General features: G+C 38.4%; 1 non-coding gene across 1 annotated transcript; it reads left to right on the forward strand.

The window, feature by feature from the left end:
• The first annotated feature begins 17,632 nt into the window (after positions 1-17,632).
• On the forward strand, positions 17,633-17,704 carry TRNAI-UAU (transfer RNA isoleucine (anticodon UAU)). The gene has a single exon. It is a non-coding gene; the product is annotated as a tRNA-Ile (tRNA).
• Positions 17,705-23,511: the final 5,807 nt, after the last annotated feature.

Raw genomic sequence — 23,511 nt, forward strand, 5'->3', positions numbered from 1 at the left:
ACCCGAAATTGAGCTCATGATAGCTCATTGGAAAGCTCTTTGTGTCTAGTTATCATTTGACCCATCAAACAAATCATTTAGCCAACCAAGCCAGGAGAAAACTTGATTTTCCCAAGGTCACTTTAGAGGTGTCTTTGATTCTCCTGAGGCAACAGTATTCTTGACATTTCTCTCAAACCATGACACCTGTGCAAAAAGTGAAGGAGGTTTTTCTTCTTTGGAATGTTGTGGACAAAAAATTCTCTCAGTTTCCCAAAATTCATCTTTGATTTCTCTAAAACATCTTTTTAGTGAAACTTATCCCGATGTGTGAAACAAGGAATTTTGTCGAAATGAAGCGAAATGAAGGGGATAAGGGGCTTCTAAATTCTTGAGGAAATTTTTGGGAGTAGGGAGGGATGTTAGGAAGCAGGGGAAAGTGGAATCTCAGAGATTGAGTGAGGGGAAGGGGTCCAAAAGGGCAAAACACAGGCCCAACCTAGAAAATTGCCAGGTTGTAGCTAGAAACTAGGGTTTGTGCAAAAATGAGGATTTTGGGGGATCTCAGTGATGGGAAGCATTTGATAAGGTATATGAAGGATAGGGGAAGGTGTATGAACATCAGGATACAAGTTTTGCCGATGATTTGACCGTCCAAGAGAAATTGGCTTCAAAACCCTAGGAGAGGAAAATGACCTTACCTAGGCGCAACTGAAGCATGGATAAGCTGTAAAATGATCGTATGGAACTTGACATGATGATGAAAACCCTCTGAATGATGATACACTCAGCTGAAAGATGACATGGACTGCCATTTGGACAACTTTGAAAAGAGTGAAAACAAACCCTAGACCTAATGCCTAGTGACCAAATTTTGCTTGAAAACTCTTTGAAATGACAAAATTTGACCTTGACACTCTGAGACCACTTTGTAAGAGCACGTTTGATCACTGGAGGAAGGCTGGAAAGACTGACACTAACACACCTGAAGGGGGGGAGTTCAGAATTCAAAAATCAAGTGAAATATTGTCTCTCCTTTTAGTTAACAAATGGGGGAAAATGTCAATGAACTTGACAAGTGGTTGTCAGACTGAAAGTCTCAAAAACATCAGTGAAGCAGCCAGTGGGCATCTTCATCAGCCAGTGGGCATTCTTCGTCAGCAGTGGGCATCATCAAATTCGCCAGTGGGCGACCAATAGCAAAGCAGCAGTGAGCAGCTTTTATCACAGCAAAGGCAAAATTGAGTTGTTTTTCGACATCTTCAGCTAGTGGGCGATCATCATCAACAAATATGCCAGTGGGTGTTCATCAAATTGTGTCAGTGGACACCGGATGCTATTTTCAAGAAAAGGACAGTTGGATCCTTTTGTAGCTTGGCACATGATGGAGTTGTCAAGCGACATTCAGAGATGAATCAGTCATGCAGTTGAATCATGGTCTCTTCATATTGCAGTTTCTTCAACATCCAAATTTGGCGGTTTTTTCAGGCAAATGATTTTTGGGGAGCAACTTGAGAACTTGGAAGATGGTTCCTTGTTCTTTTTGGATTTATCATTGAGGGGGGGAATGTTAGCCTCACTCTCTTATTAAATCAATTATAAATCCAAATATTGAATTAAATAAATTAAATCAAGAGAATTAGGAGTTAGTTCCTCAAACTAGGGAGTTTATTTAAGATGAGAGATTCTCTCGAACTAGTTCTCCTAGATTAGTGTTTGTTGAGAAAATGTCTCAACCAAGTTTGTTCAAGATAGATGCACTATCTTGAGACAAATTCCTCATGTATTTATATTTATCATAAACATTATTTTAATAATGAGAGAATGAAAAATATGTGAGCATGAGAGACCACCTGATGGCTCTGCGTTTTCCGCTAGTTTGTTTTTTGTGTTGTTGCTAGTTTGATATTATTGTGTTTATTATGGCTGTGTGAGTGGTTTCAACATATCAGTCCATACCTCTTGTGGAGTCTTATCCTTCAACGCTGATGAAGGTGATCTGTTGACCAGGTAACATGCTATCTCCACCACCTCTGCCCAGAATTCCTGTCCTAACCCGACACCACTAGGCATGCTTCTTGCCCTTTCCATCAACGTCTTGTTCATTATTTCTGCAACTCCATTTTGCTCAGGTGTGTATGGAGTAGTCTTCTGCCGTGCTATACCACACTTCTTACAGAATTCTTCAAATTCCTTTCTGCAAAACTCTCTAATGTTATTTGTCCTCAACACTTTTATCTTCTTCTCTGTCTGGTTTTCCACCAGAGCCTTAAATTCTTTAAACCTATCAAAGACTTCAGATTTCTTCTTAAGGAAATATATCCATGTATTCCTTGAGAAGTCATCTATAAATGATACATAGTACATAGACTTACCCAGTGATGGAACCTTCACAGGTCCAAACACATCACTGTGCACAAGTTCTAATATCTATTTCGCCCTCTTACCACCAGATGGGAAACTCACCCGATTCTACTTCCCATTTACACAATTTTCACAGAAATCAAAATCCAGAGAGCTATTACTCATACCTTCTACCATACCTTTACCATGAAGTATTCGAAGGCCCTTCTCTCCAATATGTCCAAGCCTTTGAGGCCATAGCATGGTCTTCTCTCTAGAGACCACTAGATTTTCTACTCCACTTTCAGGAACCACAGAGCTGTTGCACCCATCAACAACAATGCTACCTTGCAGCTTGTACAGAGTTCCAATCCGAACTCCCTGCATCAATACTAGTGCTCCCCGAGCCATCTTGCAGGTATCCTTCTTGAATATTGTTTTTACACCTGCATCATCCAGCTTGCTTACGGAAATAAGATTTCTGGCCAATGCAGGAATATGCAGAACACCCGGTAGTGTTCTAACCCTTCCACCTTGCAACTTCAACTTTACTTTTCCATGACCAACGATTCTAGCATTCCTGTAATCCCCAAGAAGACATCACCGCCATCATATTTCTCATACTCGCAGAACCGCTCTCTATGGGGAGTGAAGTGAAAGGATGCACCTGAGTCAATTAACCATGCCTCATGATATACATGTGTACTTGAGGAAGCCAAGTACACATATCCACCTTCATTTGAGGTGGTTTTTGTCTTTGCAGAAGGAGCATCATCAGATCCCTTTCCTTTGTCAGGAGGTTTAGATTTACAGTTCCTTTTGTAGTGCCCTTCCTTTCCGCATTTCCAGCACACCACCTTTACAGCCTTTCCTGGAGATTTGGATCTCCCTCTAGATTTAGATCTCCCACTCGACGACTTATTTTTGTTTCTGTTCTGGGACCGTCCTCGTACAGACAAGGCATCACCATTCTGGCTCTCCATATTTTTTCGTCTCATCTCCTCCATCAGCAAGGATGAGACTATTTCATCAAACTGCAAGGCAGTTACATTGCTACCAATTGCAATAACCAGACTTTCCCACGAATCTGGTAGAGAACACAACAAACTGATGCACTTATCTTCATCTGAAATTTTAATATCAATAGATAATAACTGACTTACCATAGTATTAAATGTGTTTAGATCCGTCATCGAGTCTCCATCTTTCATCCTCAGGTTATACAGCGTTTTCCGTAGGAACAGTTTATTCACCAGAGACTTAGATTGGTATAAAGTCCCTAACTTGTCCCATAAAGCCTTCACCATAGCTTCCCCTAATACATTCAACAATACTGAATCTGAGACACACAATCATATTGTGCTCTTTGCCTTCTGATCCAACTTCTTCCATTCTTCATCGGATACTCCCGTTGGTTTAGTATTCGGATCTACCACGATCCACTGATCTTTATCCACCAACAGATCCTCCATCTTGAGTTTCCACAACTCAAAACTCTGACCGTTAAATTTCTCGATCTCTATCTTTCCACTACTCGCCATCTTCTTTCACCACCAGAATCGATCTCCCATTGAACAGGGTCTACCACAGGCCCGAGTGAAACCCCTCAACAACAAACGCGTCCCCTTGAAGCCAAAACAACTTTGATACGAAATGTAGGTTTTAACCCCATACAAAAATTACCTGCATACGAATTCTAAAACATAGAAAATAAACAATGCGAGAGCATAACACATAAAATACATATACACAGAGATTTTCCCCTGGATCCCAAAACCGGGACTACTAGCTTGATTTTTCATTATGTTCCTTTCAATGTTTACAATACATATTTATACATGCCGAAGCATCCAATACCATGGACCGAAAACCATCGCGTCCAAAACCATTGACCAAAAACCATCGCGTCCAAAACCATGTGCGAAAATCATGCACAAAACCATAGGTAGGTCTGCCCAACCTAATATAAGGTCCAAAAAACAAAATTTTCCAGGGTGCTACCTCGGACCTCATAGAGGGGGGTTACCTGCACCCCTCAAACCCCCTGTGACCCCCCTGCTACGCAATCGGCACAACGAAGGGGGGACTCCCCCTCCCCTTCTCTAACCCCTGGGTTAACTGCGTGGGCTAGTCATGGAAAGAATATAACACAACCCAACACAGATATCGTTTGGATCATTGGACGTCTAATGTGCATTAAGGGCATTTCAACCCCTAGATTTGTATGTGCCATATTCCATCATGTTGGTTCCATTTATAGGTTTATGTCAGTTTTAGTTGTGGGTAGAGCTTGACACAATCATTTTGGTTAGATTTCGAGAACTTGATATTTAAAGTAGTTCTCTTATTTATAGGAGATAAATTTTTAGGGCCTGCATGTGAAACATAGCTACATGGTATTGGTCCATGCATGTAACTTCTGTGCACTTTGAGGATGTGTTACTTCAGTTTACCACCCAAATTCACACAAAAACTGAACCCAAATTTACGAAGTAACTGAACTAAATAATTCACACAAAAACTGAACACAAATTCACGAAGTAACTAAACTGAATTGTTTCTGTTATTAACTATTTACTATTAAACTAAATAATTCACACAAAAATTGAACCCAAATTCACACAAATTTACGAAGTAACTGAACTGAATTGTTTTTGTTATTAACTTTTTACTATTGAATTATTTCTGTTATTAACTATATACTATTGTCGGGCATGAAACTATAGATTTATGCAACCTAAATGCACACAACCATTCCATTATTCACGAATCCATAAATCGCAATTAGAGAGGCAACCTAAAAATTAATTCAGCCATGAAATAAACCATAAAAAATTAGTAATAATTCAATACAATTCATATGTACATTTAGGAATACTTATATGTCTGGAATTGTTCAACAATTAGTTGCAGAAGAGGGAAGTAAGATCACAACCATATAATGGAATATCAATCACAATTCATATTTTACTCGATCATTTGCTTCATCATTGACATTATCACTATTTCACTTGATCACATGATCCATTGTTAGTAAGATCTTTGTTTGACAATAGACCACACATAAGGGTATGTAGGCATATTGTCTTACTGTCCATAAGCATCCCTGAAATATAATCTCTTCATGAGTATAATTGATGGCCTTTACTATATTGGAGCTAAGCAGTTACTAAATTGAAGATTAATTTTTGCAAAGGATGAGTAATTTCACTGCCTTTTTTTTTTTTATAAATCTTCCTCCCAAACCTGTAGTTATTCTTGGATGATAGGTACAGACAAAACAACATGATGCACTTCTTGTCTTCACATTATTGTTTGTCAAGTCTATGCTTCGAACAAGACATAATAGCTCTTTTGACGATACAAAAAAAAACACTTAATACTTGGTGAATAATCTGAAGAAGTGCCTTGGTGTTGTTGTGCACAAACTTATGGACAAGAACAAGAAAGTGAAAGAGAGCTGTAAAATTGGTTAGAACATAGATTTGCTATTGATCACTAGATCCATAACTAATGATCCCACAATGTTAGTAGATAATCGTTCCTTCAAATAATGATCCTCATATGTCTCGGGTTATTTTTGTTTTATTCCACCTTCCATGGCGCTGATCTGTTATGTGGAAGAAATTTTCAGGTTGCTAAACTAACCCACCAACTTCATAGGGCTCCAATTGACGTTCTTATGTCTAGCTTCTAATTTCTAGTCTTTAAGCTCTCTCGCAATGGTATATATATATTGATGGGCCTTTCCGGACTATCTATATAAACAACTAATCTTTCACTAGATAGACAACGGAGTTAGTAGCCTAAAGTTTTCTATCACTTTTTTATTTTAAAAGAGAGTCCTCTAGTTCTTCTCTCAGGGTTCCTCTTAGGCTTCCTTGTTGCCCTTCATGTTCACTTCCATCATTTACTTTGGCTATAATTTTTCTCAGCTGGGTTGTTTCTATGGTTTTAGTGTTGTAGTAATTGTTCTCAACATCTCCATAATGTTTGCATTTCTTCGATATATGCTTCTCCAATTCATGTCCACTCCTCCACATACCATGTTTTTTCTCTTTTCACAACAGGCTTTTGGACATCATATTTCCAGTTCTCATCCTGGAGCTGCTTCTCTCCCCTGAATCTCCTTTGTTGGATTTGCAACAAAGGAGGGAGAAAAAAATATTCTTTGTTGGATTTGCCTCACTGCAGGTTCTTCCTGCTTTAATACCAATTGATGGGTGCTGGAAAATGCAAAACCTGTAGATAAGAAATAAAATTTACTACCCATCTCAGTGGATGGTGTCAATCACAATCAATGTATTTCGCTAAACAGAGGCCAAACAATTCCACCTGATGATTTTATCATTAAACTTGTATTATAACATTCAAGTAAATTAGTGAAATGATAGTGATGCTACTCAATTACATTCACTTTGCAACAGAAATTGATCCTCATGCATGGGATTAAGAAAGGATAAATAAAAAGAAATACTTTGTTTCTCACAGAACAATGGGTTGCACGGTTTCTTGTTTAGGCAGAGATTCCATGCTAGTTCTCTTTCCAAGAGTTTACCCTTCTTGCTGCTTGGTGTTTATTCCTTAACAATCTCCTTCATTATCAGTGGAGTGATCTTCCTCATTTGCCTAGTGTTATGCCTCAAGTGATCCAAGGATCTTCTTGCTCAATGATTGTGCTCAATTGCAGTTGTGGAGAATATAGAATCCCTCTATAGTAACATCATGAGACGTGAGTACCAAATACACGACATTGACATTCTCGAGTAGAGCTTTGGAAGCAATTTCCCCTTGCACCAGAGCTATAATTTGGCTCTGCTTCAGAGATATGCCGAGGGAATAAACAACATCCAACTTCTTCTTTCCTAGCCTTGTATTTGCCATGGCGATGGCCTTGTTGGACTGACCACGGTATCTCTGAGTGGTTTTACACTAGTTGTATAAAGAGGGTTCTAGGGTCTTGCTAGATTTCAAGGACTAAACAAAATCTGCCACAATGGAATGCTGAGCAGGGTTGAATCTTCCATACCAAATCAGATGAACATCCACAGTAGGACTACTGGTGAGCAGGGGACCATTGTGATAAGTTAAAACAAGGGGCTGCTATTCAACCAATATGGAGGAACAAAGATCAATCAGAAGAAGCAGACATACAATAAACTTAAACCCTCCCATTCCCAAAATCAGAGAAACCCTACAAACCCTAGTGCTACTGGGTTTTTCTTGACAGACAAGAAATGCCTAAATTTTTTTCTCCCTCCTTTGTTGGATTTGCCTCACTACAGGTTATTCTTGCTTTAATACTAATCGATGGGTGCTGGAAAACGCAAAACCTGCACAAATTCATACTAATCTGTTGTAGGTAGATAAGAAATAAAATTTACTACCCATCTCAGTGGATGGTGTCAATCACAATCAATGTACATCACTAAACAGAAGCCAAACAATTCCACATGAAGATTTTATCATTGAACTTGCATTATAACGTTCAAGTATATCGGTGAAATAACAATGATGCTACTCAATTACATTCAATCTGCAACATAAATTGATCCTCATGCACGAGATTAAGAAAGGATGAATAAAAAGAAATACTCTATTTCTCACACAAAAATGGGTTGCACGGTTTCTTGTTTAGGCACAAATTCCATGCTAGTTTTCTTTCCAGGAATTTACCCTTCTTGTTGCTCAATGATTATTCCTTAAAAATCTCTTTCATTTTTAGTGGAGTGATCTTCCTCAATTGCCTAGTGATATGCCTCAACTGCTCCAAGGATATTCTTTCCCAATTATTGTGCTCAATTTCATTTGTGGAAGTCGGTGCCTTCTTCTTGAGAGAGTCTGTTGCTTCTCTTAATTTGTTTTCCTCAACGAATTCTTCCACTTTAGCCTAGTGATTTTTGGTCTATGTTAAAATTTCTTTCTTAGTGATCTCCTCCTTTGTGATGAATGTCTTAATTATTTCTGGAGTTGATTTCTGTTTCATCATTCAACAAGATGTTTCTGGAAACAACAAGATCTATGATGCCATGCCATCGCACCCTGCTGTATTTCTGTTAATTCAATATCTCTTTGTTTTTATCTTATTTCTCCAGTAGCAGCAATCCGTCATCTCAACTCCTCTTGTTTTTATTGTGGTTCCAGTGTAATGGGTGAATAAACAAAGTACACTATATCTTGCCTTTCCTTCCATCTATTTTTAGAAATGTCATGTTTAAAGTGGGAGTCGGTGAAACTAAGAGTGATCCCCTGTGGGCTCATGTAAGTCTCATAAGCAGAATTGATGATTAAACATGAACGAGATGCTGGAATTTAAACACGTTTTTGGTGATCCCAGAACAATAATGGATTGGGGATGCTCCTGCATCACTCATTGCAATTTCCAACATATATCCTTTGTTTGAAAATATATGTTGAAGTTACAATTTATTTATCATGTGGCACCATTTGGTGCAGTTATAACAGATTGAGTAAACAAGTAGATGAATAGATTCAGTAGAGAAGTGGATCCAAGCCTGAGATTCCAATGGTAGTTTTCTTGATTTCAATGATAGGAATTGGATTTGCAACATGCCCCTGATGTTTTTAACTGCTTTCAACTTTTCCATTTGACAACATGTTTATGCCCTTGTTTGAATGCTAGAATTTAGTTATTTTCCTGATAACTATTTGGAGTAGTTTATGTTCTATTTGCAGTAGTAATATTTATTTATCAGGGTTCTATGGATTTATAGGTTCATGTTTAAAGACATATACATTTGAGTTCCCTTGGTATAGTTCATTTTATTTCATCCTTTTATTTTATCAATCCTTGTGTTTGTTGGTGATTTACAATTTGGTGATATTAGTTTCCAGCTGCAACACCTTGTTGGATTTCTTAAAGATATTTTGTTGCCTTTATCTTACTATCTTTCCTGTGAAGCATGATTCTTTATTTGCATACGTAGGGTTGAAGTTTAAGCAGTTGGTTATACATTTGAAGGACGATTTTCTTATATGATTTGGTTCTATTTGGCATGTATATCAACCTTCAGAAGAAGAAGTGATGGGATTTTTTTATCCCTATGTAAATATAGTTTGCTTAGATTGTAATGAGGCTGGTGATGGTGATATTTTATTATTGTGTGATCGCTATGATTCAACATATCATACATATTGTGTTGGCCTTGGAAGGGCTATCCCTGAAGGAGATTGGTATTGTCAAGGCTATCAAACATCTATGCCTGGACAGTCCAGCACACATGATGAAGATGTTGAGGATTTTGTGCTTGATTTTGACAATGGGGATGAAGCTTAGGAATCAGAGGATTTGTGGAAGATGCTCCAGTTGGGATGGTTGTAGAAAGAATAAACTTAGAGCTCAATTTATCACCACCTTCTTCTTCTTCTGCTCCTCTCGCAGAGACAAGGCCAACTCATGTAAGAACAATTCACAGAAGGATTTTGTGATGAAGCACTCCAAATCCATCTCCTAGATTTCTAGATGCAGTAAGGGCTTCACTTAGGCAAACTGAAGTATCTGGGTCTACATCCCAAGTATCCATTGTATGAACAAAAACTCTCTCAGGTCAACACATACTTTAGGAGTGTGTATAGGCTTTACATGACAATTGGTCTGCACTAGGAAGAGGCTTTTAGCAGTTTTCACTTATCTCTTCCCTTAATAGATTTGGGGCCAGAGATGGGATTGATGCAATTGTACAACCCACACCCAACATCAGGTCGCTTCTCTTTCGTGAATCAACTTGGAGAAGTAATTTAGCCCCTGTTTTAGAGATGGAAAATTATACAGTTAAATTTGATGTTGATCAAGCATGGGCAATGATGCAATGTAATCTAGCTTCAAGAGAAGATAATATAGGTCCAGCTAATTCTCATAAAGATGGAAGATATTGGCAGGGATCATCTTCTAGTCATAAAAAAGTGATTTATAAGAATTGATGGGCAATGCAAGGTCAATTGTTGTGAGCGGAAGCATTTTAACTTCTCATGTACGATCAAGAAATAGATATAGTCAAGATAGACACATTCCTACAACTACAAACTATTTGGAAAATCTAGAAAGGATAACAGAGGAGATCTCATGTAGGGATGTTGGAAATAATAGGCTATCAACACCTAGTGTTTCTAATGAGATATTGGGTATAAGATTATCTGAAAGAAGTAACAGTTTACATCATCAGCTAAACAATGGCAGTTCATTTAGTAAGCCTCATGAAAATGGAGTTCGAAAAGTTGAAGGTGCAAAGGAGAATGTGATATCCATGGTAAAATCTCACCTGAAGCGCACACTCACAAGGGAACATAGGTAAAAGCATCTGTATTTTTGCTTCTTTTATGGTTTGTCTCTATAGAGTTGATTTTACTAGGTGTACACTGTATGCATCTCAAAATTTCTCTTTAGGAAATCCTATTTTTATTCTTTACAAGAAAAACTCTCTAGGGAATCCCAATGGATGTTTCCCCACATTCATGGATGGCATCCCTGGTAAACCCATTAGTGTTGACTAGTGCACCTCACCCAAGGGATTTCGAACAGGGCAGCTGCCAGCACAGAACTAGCCAAATACCCGGTAACATTAATGACATTCGATTGGGATAACCCCTTGGGATCAATAAATCATAATCAACTACACTATTTTCCATATTAACATATTGATCCTGTTTAACATTTTGTTAGAGTAACCATAACAATCCCAGCCTGTTCCTATTTTTATTTTGGTTTTTAATTCCTTTTTTTGTGTGGTGACAACTTTATATGACCTTATAGATGTTTATTTTTGTCAGAGTATATGTTCATGCTCTCTTACATTCTACCTTATCTGTTATGTACTGATGGAGTTCAGTTTCATTACTTGTGACCAAAGAATTGTGTCAGGCATGTATACAAGGATTCTTGTATCACTATTTATAAAACAAACATTGTCCTTAAACAAGAAAAGTAGATCCTTAATGCTACATGTTTGCATCTCAGGGAACTTCCAATCCTAATAAATGAGGAGAAATTTAAGTGTTTCCAGAATCCAAATATCAGGTTTTGTGAATTCTCTCATATATGGTCCGGGAAAAGCAAAGTGAAATTTAATTATTTCCAAATCTTAAGTTCTGTGAATTCACTCATATTTGGTGCTGGAATCTTTTGAGAAAACAGGAAGAATTTCTTTTAGTTGCATTAAAATTTTCCAAAAATAATACTAAATTTCTCCCTGAAATGGCTTTGGGATTGAAAATTTTGTAAATATTTTTAGGGAAAAAACCCAAAATACTTTTTCTAGATTAGAGTTTTATAACACAAGGTACTAAAACAATTTTCTATTTTTTGCTACAAATGTCTGATAGAGTTTTCCCAGAAACTGATCAGAAAATTAGGTAGATGTGTTGGACAGACTAAATAGTTTTGAATGAATAATCACTTAACATAAATGATATATTAGGTTGCATAAATATATAATTTAGAAGCATGAACTAAAGAAGAAATATCAATGAGATTGATATATTCTTAATTGAGTTGAATGAGGCCAAGAATAGCTTTGACTAGAGGGTGTTGAAAATGGCATAATTTTGCTCTGGTTGGATAGATTTAGAACTGAAAATCAACAGTTTTCTTGCTTGCATAACTTGGAAAGATTTTTGTATCTCAAGTCTCAACCTTATTGAATAGTATGATTTATGCCTTGCAATGTTGAGATATGTTGTGGTACCACTTGCTAGTAACCTAAACACTTTGAATGAAAATTTAGTTGTGAATTTTACTTGCAAAAGATATAAGTGCAAATATAGATTAATTATCCCTTCTGTAGAATTTCATTGAAATTCTGCTACTGATTGAATGAACAAATATGAAACTAATTGTTGCACCAAGACAAAAATTATCTCTACCAATTTGTAGTGGAATAGAATAGAAATAAAATAGAGTCACACTATAGCAAAAAAAAAAAATTCTAGGGAACCCAACTGGGAAAACCCTCTGCTAGCTATAGAAATTTAAAATACTATCCATATTAGAGTTTGAGACACCTTCTTCAAGACCAGGTTCATCGATGTTTATTGCTTTCCATATTCATTTTCATAAGCATTAGGGTTGTTGTCCGTCAAATCAGAGTAGCTAGAAAGTGTCTCTTTGATTTCAGAAAGCAGACCAGGTTCAACTTCATCCAAGAATCCACTAGAAGGTTCATCAGTAGGAAGAAGAAAGGTCTTTTTTTATTTTATTTCATCACATGCATCCATCATAATCACTTATTTATCTTCATTTCTTTCACAGTCATTTTCAATTTTAGATGCAAAATGTAATTTAGTATGATATAATCCTTAGGTAACCAACCTCAGACATATTGTTGGTTATTTATGTTGTTTGAAGTTTATTGAGTTTGACTTTTATCATGAAACCACTAGAAGCATACAAGCATGGGTGAGTTGATTATCTTGATAATAATGTTATGGTTTGATCTAGTCCTTGAAAGGAACTTATAGTTGATGGTCAAATTTTCACATTCCTTTCATATTTTTATCTTCACATATAACAAATATCTTTATGTTATAGCCTCTAGCTAGATATATATAGTAACTGCCACTCAGAAGTTTGATGCCATCATTTTGGAGCTTGAGCTTACTCAACTTACCTTTGTTTGAGTTGAAAATGTCATTAGATCTCATTATATTGTCTATTGCAGAGCATGAATCCAATTTACCTTTGTTTTAGTTAAAAATGTGATTAGATCTTGCTATATCATCTTTTGTAGAGAATGAATCCAATTTCTCACAGTCCATTTGCTTGAGGTATAACAAATCTACTTTAATTCATTAAACTTAATTTTCATATTATGTTTGCTGATTGTGATTCTGCAGGCCACATTTGCATTGGAAAAGGGGCATATTTAATGAAGTGTGGAAGGAGAGGGAAGCTTCAGTTATGTCCTTTCAAACTTTCTAAGGTATGTAATAAAATTTTTAAAAAATTCTCCATAGAATGTTGTGCTTTAACTTTTTCTTTTGATAATGGATTATTTATGTGATCTCCCCTCTTTCACACACAACCAGAGTCTAGACATGGTTTTTTGGGATATGTGGACAATGGACAGATTTAGGCTAGCCATTTATCTAGAAATTTTGCACTGTAGAAGATCAGGCATTTACAATTGAATATTTCCTTGCCACTAAATTAGAGATGAAGAGTCAAACTCCTATTTGTCAGGCATATACCTCACTTTTAAATCAATTTATTGCTGGCTTTGTATAGACCTTCCATGGGAGGGCAAAAAGCGATCACTACCATTGTTTAATCTTTCTGCGGACCAAGTAAATATTCCAAATGTGTATAAGTTAGTGGCTCCTTGGAGAATCCCAAGAGTGGCGCTATTGTGGCAACAAGAAATTCATTTATTTTGTGTTCTTCATTTGTGCATTGATAGTATATTGTTTATTCCATACAATACCTCAACAGTGTATGATCAAATTACAGTTAAGCCTGTCATAATATTTTGACTTACCCTCTTTTAGAGGGAAACTAGAGTGTGTGTCAAGATTGCACATCACAATTGTATCATGCAGAGTTTACCTGGGACAATTTTTATGGATCTAAGCAGCTAGATACCTGTTGGAATTCAAGAGGCAACAATACTAAAAACTGGGAAAGAGGTTTCACAGTTAACCTGGGTTTCACATTATGGTTGGAGTTGGTTTGTTGGCAAGATGCTAGATACCCCAACTTCCTTTTTATGACTGAGTGCAAGATTGAATCCTTCGACATATTCCTCGCTCAATTTTCATTAAGTGATGAGTTTTCTCAGAAGTGCTTCACACCTATAAACTTTACCAGAGTTATTCTTGAGTCTTTGGAGGTGGTTAGCTTTTCAAAGCACAAAAGTACAAGAAGACGAGAAATAATATGCCCAACCAATTTGGAGTTATCTCCCTGCGAATAGGGTGTTCCCATTCATAAACCTGACGACTCGCTCTACTTATTTCTAGTGAACAATTTTGGGACTTGCCATGAATCACGAGACAATTCCAACCCCACAACTATAAATTTCTTATTTAAATCTAAACCCACTAGATTAGAATCTGCACAAGGAGAACTCCATTCTTGTTTCGAAATAAACTGCAATCGACTTATACCGTGCTATTTAATCTTTTCTATATTTATTCGCATCCTTGGTCTGTGACATAAAGATGAAACAAGCTACCTTGCATTTTCTATACTAACACTCCTAAAAAATAATAAAGTATGCCCAAATCTATCATTTCAAATGATTTATGTAGCTCACCTTTTGGCTTTTCAATTATTGAAGTTGTTATCTATATTGATGAGATCTTCTACAACTGATACCACAGTGACAATATATGTTATACTTTTATCTGTGTTGCTTTGAAGGTGTTTCTCCTTCAGTAGAGCAATAATGCACTGCAGTTTCCATTTAGGGGAGAAGTGTACCCAGTAGCAACCTTGGCCTGTGTGCAGATGGGCTAAAGGCACAGTAGAATCTATATATTTTTTTGAAGGTGCTTCTCCTTCAACAATTCTTCATCTCAATAGATCCTTTCGGTCTGCACCTTCAGTAGATGCATGCAGCCTTGGGATACATGCTGTAGATTATAGTTTTCCTATGAGGGTGTAGCAGCGATGAAAGAAGTGCATTGATTTTAGGCATCTTGTGGTTGTTGTATGCAAGCATGCTTGTTTAGTGTTTCCCAAACATAGATAGAGCCATATTTAGTATGCTTTTATAGTTTGACTTAGATGCTCACTTTTCTTAATTTAGGTGTTTTTCTTAGTTCTGTTTTATGCACAGATTTATCTTTAAGAAAAGTGCACAATAGAGAAGGGTTCTATATTTTGAGCAGGGGACACACTTCTAGGTAGGAGGTACTCTATTCTAGGAAGCTTTTTCCATGCAGGTTAGGTGCTTTATTCGAGAATCCCAAGAGTGGCACTATTGTAGCAATAAGAAATTCGTTTATTTTGAGTTCTTCATTAGTGCATTGATAGTATATTGTTTATTCCATGCAATACCTCAATAGTGTATGATCAAATTACAATTAAGATTGTCATAATATTTTGACTTACCCTCTTTTAGAGGGAAACTAGAGCGTGTGTCAAGCTTCCACGTCACAATTGTATCATGCAGAGTTTACCTAGCACGAGTTTTGTGGATCTAAGTAGCCATATACCTTTTGGAATTCAAGAGGCAACAACACTACAATGTGGGAAAGAGATTTCATAATTAACTTGACTTTTACATTATGGTTGGAGTCGGTTTGTTGGCAAGATGCTAGATACCCCAACTTCCTTTTTATGACTGAGTGCAAGATTGAATCCTTCAACATATTCCTCGCCCAATTGTCATTAAGCGATGGGTTTTCTCAGAAGTGCTTCACATCTATAAGCTTTACCAGAGCTGTTATTGAGTCTTTGGATGTTGTTATCTTTTCAAAGCACACACGTACAAGAAGACAAGAAATAATATGCCCGACTAATTTCAAGTTATCTTCCTGTGAATAGGGTGTTCCCTTCCATAAACCTGACGACTCTCTCTGATTCTTTCTAGTGAACAAATTTGGGACTTTTCATGAATTGTGAGACAATTCCAACCCCACAACTATCAATTTCTTATTTAAAGTTATACCCACTAGATTAGAACCCGCACAAGGAGAATTCCATTCACGTTTCAAAAGAACATGCAATCAACTTATACCATGTTATTTAATATTTTATGCACTTCTTCGCATCCTTGGCTTGTGACATAAAGACGCAACATGCTACCTTGCATTTTCTATACTAATACTCCTAAACAATAATAAAGTATGCCCAAATTTGTCATTTCAAATGATCTATGCATCTCACATTTTGGTTTTTCAATTATCAAAGTTATTACCTATATTGATGAGATCATCTACAACCGAGGCCACAGTGACAATATCTGTTAGAGTTTTATTCGTGTTGCACTAAAGGTGTTTTTTCTTCAGCAGCACTACAATACATTGCATTTTCTATTCAGCGGAGAAGTGTACCGAGTAGCAGCCTTGGTCTGTGTGAAAATGGGTTAAATTCACAATAGACTTTATCTGTTGTTTTGAAGGTGTTTCTCCTTCAATAGTACTTCATCTCAACATATATTTTCAATCTACACGTTCAGAAGATGCATATAGCCTTGGGGTACTTGATATGGATTCCAATTTTGTTGTGAGGGTATAGCAACGATGAAATAATCGCATCGATTTTAGGCATATTATGGTTGTTGTATGCAAGCATGCTTGTCTAGTGTTTCCCAAACTTATATAGAGCCATATTTAGTATACTTTTATAGTTTGACTTAGATGCTAACTTTTGTTAATTTAGGTTTTTTTCTTAGTACTATTTTATGCACATATTTATCTTTAAGAAAAGTTAATAGTAGAGAAGGGTTCTATATTTTGAGTAGGGGACACTCTTCTAGGTAGGAGGTACTCTATTCTAGGGATCTTCTGTCATGCATGTTAGGTGCTTTATCCTAGACAGAGTTCCAAGTCCTTTCCTCCTTGACAAAGTCCCTGCCAAACAAGACACCGGTGGATAGAGTTCCAACTCCCTAAATTTTCCGAAAACCCACCCGAGCCTAGCTATCTAGCCTAAAATCCTTTACATTCTAGTCATCTATTCACTGTGATTTCATAGAGAAAGCCCTCTTTGGTTTGGTAGGGCTAGCTACCAAACTAAAATCTTGGTCTGTGGTTACTTCCATCGATCTCCTCATCAGCCTGGGAGATTATGGAGGATAACGGAGGGCATGACAACTAGGGAGTGCCAAGATGTTCTAGTGAATGTAAGGTTCCCAAGTCATGGAAAAATGTAATGCTAGTTGTGAGGTCATGACTGCCAAGGTGTGTTAGGGAATGCTAGGGCATGCTAACATGTGCCAGATAGTACGGAGACATGTCAAACAAGCTAAGATGTGCCAAGTGCTAAGGCATGCCAAGATGTACAAGGGTTCCAAGTCCCTGCCTCCTCTTCTTCCATATGCTATCCACTTATGACATTTCCTTTGCAATATTTGGTGCATTTGCTAGTTATAGGTCATTTATAGGTTATAAATGTCTTCAGAGTTTCACTTCTAATTGAGTATTCAACTGAACATATTGATTCTCTTATACAAAACTATTTTTCCCTCCACCCACTTTTCATAACTTCAATAACCATTAGGTAGGGACCTGCAGCTTCGATGTTGCTTTGCTTGTTTAGTAAAATATTTCCAAGACTTTAATTTATTGAAAGTTGTAGAATTTACAATTTATGAAGTTTCAAGGTCTAATTTTTAAAAGTATAATTCTTTAAAGGGTGCTAGCTCAATGGAAGAGCACCTGCTTTATAAGCAGGAGGTTGGTGGTTCAATTCCATCGTGCCCTGACATCCATATGGAATGGCGACGATCAATTTTTGGTGACGGAGGCTCTTTTGACCATCACCAATGAGCTTTGGTGACATTTTTCGACCCTCACCATAAATATGAAATGGTCACGGCCAACAAACGCCATCATATGTACGCATCAATAGTGACGACCCTCAAAGGCCCGTAACCATAAATTGTTGTTGTTGATATGAAATGGTGACGATAATTGTCCGTTATTATAGTCATTATTCGCGACAGACCTTGAATGTCACCACAACGCCTATACTTCTAGCAATGCGGCTTTTGGTGACGGTCAACGAACGTCAAAATATATATGCACCAATAGTGACGACCATTAAAGATCCATCACAATAAATCATTGTTGTTCATATGAAATGGTGACGTCACTATTTGTCATTATAATCAATATTCATGACGGACCTTGAATGTCACCATAACACCTATTTGGCGACGCCACCTTTGGTGACATTAAGTTTTTGGTGACCGAGGCTATGGTTCATCACCATTGCTCATATGCAATGGTGACGGTCGCTATCGTCATTATAAATAATTATTGGTGACAAACTTTGAATGTCACTACAACACCTATACTTTTGGCGACGCCAACTTTGGTGACGTTCAGTTTTTGGTGACGGAGGCTATGGTCTGTCACCATTGCTTATATGAAATGGTGACGGTCGCTATCCATCATTATAAATCATTATTGGTGACAAACTTTGTATGTCACTACAACACCTATACTTTTGGTGATGCCACCTTTGGTGACGTTTAGTTTTTGGTGACGAATGCTCTCTTGACCGTCACCAATGAGCTTATGGTGACATTTTTCACCCCTCACCAATGTCATTTTTTCTTGTAGTGAATGTGGCATGCGTTAACCTCCTTAGACTATGGCAAGAAACATATTGGTAATTTTCATTTTGATTTGGTTCATAGGAAACCAAAGCGACCTTGCTTTTTCAGCTTGGCCTAAGTGCACATGTTCTGGAGCCATGGCACTCCCAGCTGTTGGGTTGCGTTATATTCTTTCCACGACTATCCCCCCTAGCTAAACCAGGGGGTTAGAGGGGGGTGGAGCCCCCCCTTCGTTGCGTTGATGCGCAACATGGGGTTTGTGGGGGGTGGTTAGCTCCCCTCTACGGGGTCCGCGACAGTGCCCCGGGGAATTTTTTTTTTGGACCCACGGTTTTGTCCATGGTTTTGTGCATGGTTTTCGCACATGGTTTTGGGCGTGATGGTTTTTAGTCCAGGGTATTGAATGCTTCGGCATGTATATATATGTATTATAACATTGAAAGGAACATAATGAAAAATCAATCTAGTAGTCCTGATTTTGCGATCTAGGGGAAAATCTCTATGTATATGTGTTTTATGTGTTATTCTCTCGCTATTGTTTATTTTCTGATTTTAGAATTCGTATGCAGGTAATTGATGTACAGGGTTAAAACTTACATTTGGTATCAAAGTTGTTTTGTCTTCAAGGGGACGCGTTTGTTGCTGAGGGGTTTCGCTTGGGCCTGTGGTAGACCATGTTCAGTGGGAGATCTGCAGGATCAATTCTGGTGGTGAAATAATATGGCGAGCAATGAAAAGATAGAGATTGAGAAATTTAATGGTTAGAGTTTTGAGTTGTGGAAACTCAAGATGGAGGATCTGCTGGTGGAAAAAGATCAGTGGATTGTGGTAGATCCGGGTACTAAACCAATGGGAGTGTCTTATGAAGAATGGAAAAAGTTGGATCGGAAGGCAAAGAGCACAATATGATTGTGTGTCTCAGATGCAGTATTGTTGAATGTATCAACGGAAGCTATGGTGAAGGCTTTGTGGGACAAGTTAGGGACTTTGTACCAATCTAATTCTCTGGTGAATAAACTGTTCCTACAGAAAAAGCTGTATAACCTAAGGATGAAAGATGGAGACTCGGTGACAGAGCATCTGAACACATTTAATATTGTGGTAAGTCGAATATTATCTGTTGATATTAAAATTTCAGATGAAGATAAGTGCATCAGTTCGTTGTGTTCTCTACCAGATTCGTGGGATATTCTGGTTATTGCAATAGGTAGCAATGAAACTGCCTTGTAGTTTGATGAAATAATCTCATCCTTACTGACAGAGGAGATGAGATGGAAAAATATGGAGAGCCATAATGGTGATGCCTTGTTTGTACGAGGACGGTCCCAAAACAGAAAAAAAATAAGTCATTGAATGGGAGATCTAAATCTGGGGGATATCTAAATCTCCAGGAAAACCTGTGAAGATGTGCTAGAAATGCAGAAAGGAAGGGCACTACAAAAGGGACTATAAATCTAAAGCTCTTGAGAAAGGACTGGGATCTGATGATGCTCCTTCTGCAGAGGCAAAAACCACCTCAGATGAAGGTGGGAATGTGTACTTGGCTTCTTATTCAAGTACACATGTAGATCATGAGGCATGGTTGATTGACTCAGGTGCATCCTTTCACTTCACTCCCCATATAGAGTGGTTCTACGAGTATGAGAAATATGATGGTGGTGATGTTTTCTTGGGGGATGAAAGGAAGGCTATAATCGTTGGTCGTGGAAAATTTAAGTTGAAGTTGCAAGGTGGAAGGATTAGAACACTTCCGGGTGTTTTGCATATTCCTGCATTAGCCAGAAATCTGATTTCTGTAAGAAAGCTTAATGATGTAGGTGTAAAAACAGTGTTCGAGAAAGAGACTTGCAAGATGGTTTGGGGAGCATTGGTATTTATGCGGGGAGTTCGGATTGGAACTCTTTACAAGCTGCAAAGTAGCACTGTTGTCAATGGGTGCAACAGTTTTGTGGTTCCTGAAAGTGGAGCAAAAAATCTAGTGGTCTCTGGAGAAAAGACCATGTTATGGCATCAAAGGCTTGGACATATTGGAGAGAAGGGCCTTCAAATACTTCATGGTAAAGGAATGGTAGAAGGTATGACTAATAGCTATCTAGATTTTGATTTATGTGAAAATTGTGTATATGGGAAGTAGAATTGGGTGATTTTCCCCTTTGGTGGTAAGAGGGAGAAACAAATATTAGAGCTTGTGCATAGTGATGTGTTTGGACCTGTGAAGGTTCCATCATGTTGACGGTGCTGGACCCACCAACATGTCAAGGGGATCTCCCCGGTAAGAAGTCCCAATTAGACCTCAAACCGTTTGGTGTAGGAGTCCCAATAGTGGGTTGTAAGGTAATGCTTTGACCGCGATGTCGCACAAAGGAAAGTAAGATAACTATGTCAGTAGCAAGGGTGTGACTGATGCAAAGAGTCAAGGAATGTGTACGAGAGGTTCCAACACTTCGAAGGGAGAGGAAGGTGAAGGTGAGTTCCAGGTTGAAAGGGATCAGTCCCAACTCGACTAGGAACACACCACACAAAGGACATGCACAACTTTCAGCAGAGCAGTCCACTCGGATGCGGCAGTCACAACATACAAGGTAAGATAACACAAACAACACTCATAGATTAGTCTGAGATGAGTGTGACGGTTGATATAGCAAGGTTCATGAGAAAGGTCTGTCTGATGTCCGGCAGAGCAGTCGACATGGACGATGACAACATTAACAACATATGCAACACATTAACAACAAGATTCATATAATTGCATACAAATCAGTTCATACACAAGTACGTAAGTTAAACAACATATATCATTAAGGCAACTGAAACAGTCCAACTACAATAACAACATATGCATGAAAATGTGCTGGATCTTATTATTAAAGAAGTGTAAGTCACAATCATACAATACACCATGTAAAATTGATAGCCCCAACAGTGGAACATTACAGCCACATCCGCCTGCTCCTCCAAAGAGATGTACTAGCTCCATGCAGTGGAGAAGCCAAGGCGCATTACAACACTGTCTAAGCCTTCTTCAAGAGAGTCTTAATAGAAGCTTGGCTGACCAAAATCCTATACAATGAGTTATGAGGGACTATTTATAGCAAAGGGTGGGGTGACCCTCGACATTCCCCTTTGTGACAATTCAACTACCCTCATGACTCTTCACCTACTCTATGACTGTTACATCCATCTTTTGACACTTGACTTACACTTAACATGACTCAACATTACAATGCACATGTACTCATGTGAGACAACATGGCTTGAGAAAGCCTTGCAAGACATCACTGAAACTCGGTCCGTTGTGATGAGACCAACTCTTTGACATGCTTGTGATGGTGAAGGTGGTGAACTGATGCCAAGATTGGTCATCCGTGATGATGTGCATGCACCTCATGGTGACATCTTGCTTAAGTGAACTCTTGTCTCCGTTGCAACCAGTGCATTGGTTCAGCCCCTTCATCCAACTTGTCTACTAACATGCTCATGGTCTTCTTGGGTATGGTTGAACTGGAAACACACTGATGCATAGTGTCCATGCTGATATTCAAGTGTGTGTTGGTAGTCATGCGCATCAACTTGCCGAAGTACATGTTCAGCCCCAGTTTCACTTTCTTTTTGTCTTCGCCTTGGTGAGTGCGTTGAATGGGTTGGATTGCATGCGCGCACTCAACGACATGCATGCTGCTAGATCCCTTGCTTGTGATCAACAACATTTCTCACCATGTTTGCTCTGTGTTAGCTGTTGGGATAGATCCTTAACTCATACTTGCGAAGTTTCATCCGTGAGTGCATGTTGCAGCCATTGCTGTTCCTATTCCTGTTGCTACTCATTGGACTCTCTGTGTAGCTTCATGTTCTTCCTGAGTTGCTACTTCAACACATGCAACTCCTTCTTTGTCCCATATTTTGCCTTCTCGCGATCTTCAGCTCACGCCGTCACTTCATAGCCTGAGTATCTAAAGTTGCTTTCATTATCAGTGGATCTATTTGATCTTGCAACTTTGCTCCGCCTCTATGTTGTCAACAACCTTCCTCTTGCATTCGGTATGCTACCCTCAGCTGCTGTTCATGATGCCGCTTGCTGTGATGCTGCTACTTGATGTCCTTGTCCATGAATAACTTGATGTCTTTGTGAGTAGGTAAGCACATGGACACTTGATCGACTGCATCCCCAAGCGTGCTCTGAACGGTGTCTTCATCTCTTCTCTCTTGGAAACCATTGTACCTGTAATGTTGAGAGGTAGATGAACACCTGTGATACTTGGAGACATGGAAACACTCATAGCAAGCAATCTGTCAGTCTAACCAAAATTAACATGAGAATTGACTTTCAACATACCTGGGTGAATGATCATGAAGGTTGCGCAATTTCGGCTGGGAGGTCGGGAGACTGACTACCAAGACTGCACAAGGCACAGTCCAGGCTGTTGGGAGATTGAATGATAGTTGGAACTGCGCAATGCACAATCCAGTATGGCTGCTGACTGCTGGGATTGCGCAATGCACAATTACAGCTGGGAAGGACTGTTGGCCCAGGGACATATTTGTGCACTTTCTTGAGCCAAGCAGTCATTGTCCTCCAGAAATGCACAAAACAGTCTTGGAGTCCAGTGCTGGGAAAGAATGCACAAATCTGGAGAGGAAGGTGAACCTTCCTTTCCCAGATTTTTCAATGCAGCCTTGGTGAAGGCAAAGAGCGGACCAAGGTTGGCCCGACTTGCCGACGGGAAATTGAAGCAAGTAAGTCAATGAATGCATGGTGACACTAAGTGATATTAGAAGAGATTAACAGTGCATGCAAAACATGAATGAAATATTTGGCAAACAGATCAACATGCATGTGGGTGAGGCAGTTCGCTTGTTGGGCGAACGTCCGTGAAAAATAGTTTCATGCATGTGACAGCAATGAGATAACAACAAAAACTAAAGTAGAGCTAGAAAAAGCTAGTATACA

The sequence above is a fragment of the Pinus tabuliformis genome, chromosome 2_1 (assembly GCF_031772625.1).
Source record: "Pinus tabuliformis cultivar Carrire ecotype Pingquan chromosome 2_1, CPIR1, whole genome shotgun sequence".
NCBI classification, from domain to species: domain Eukaryota; kingdom Viridiplantae; phylum Streptophyta; class Pinopsida; order Pinales; family Pinaceae; genus Pinus; species Pinus tabuliformis.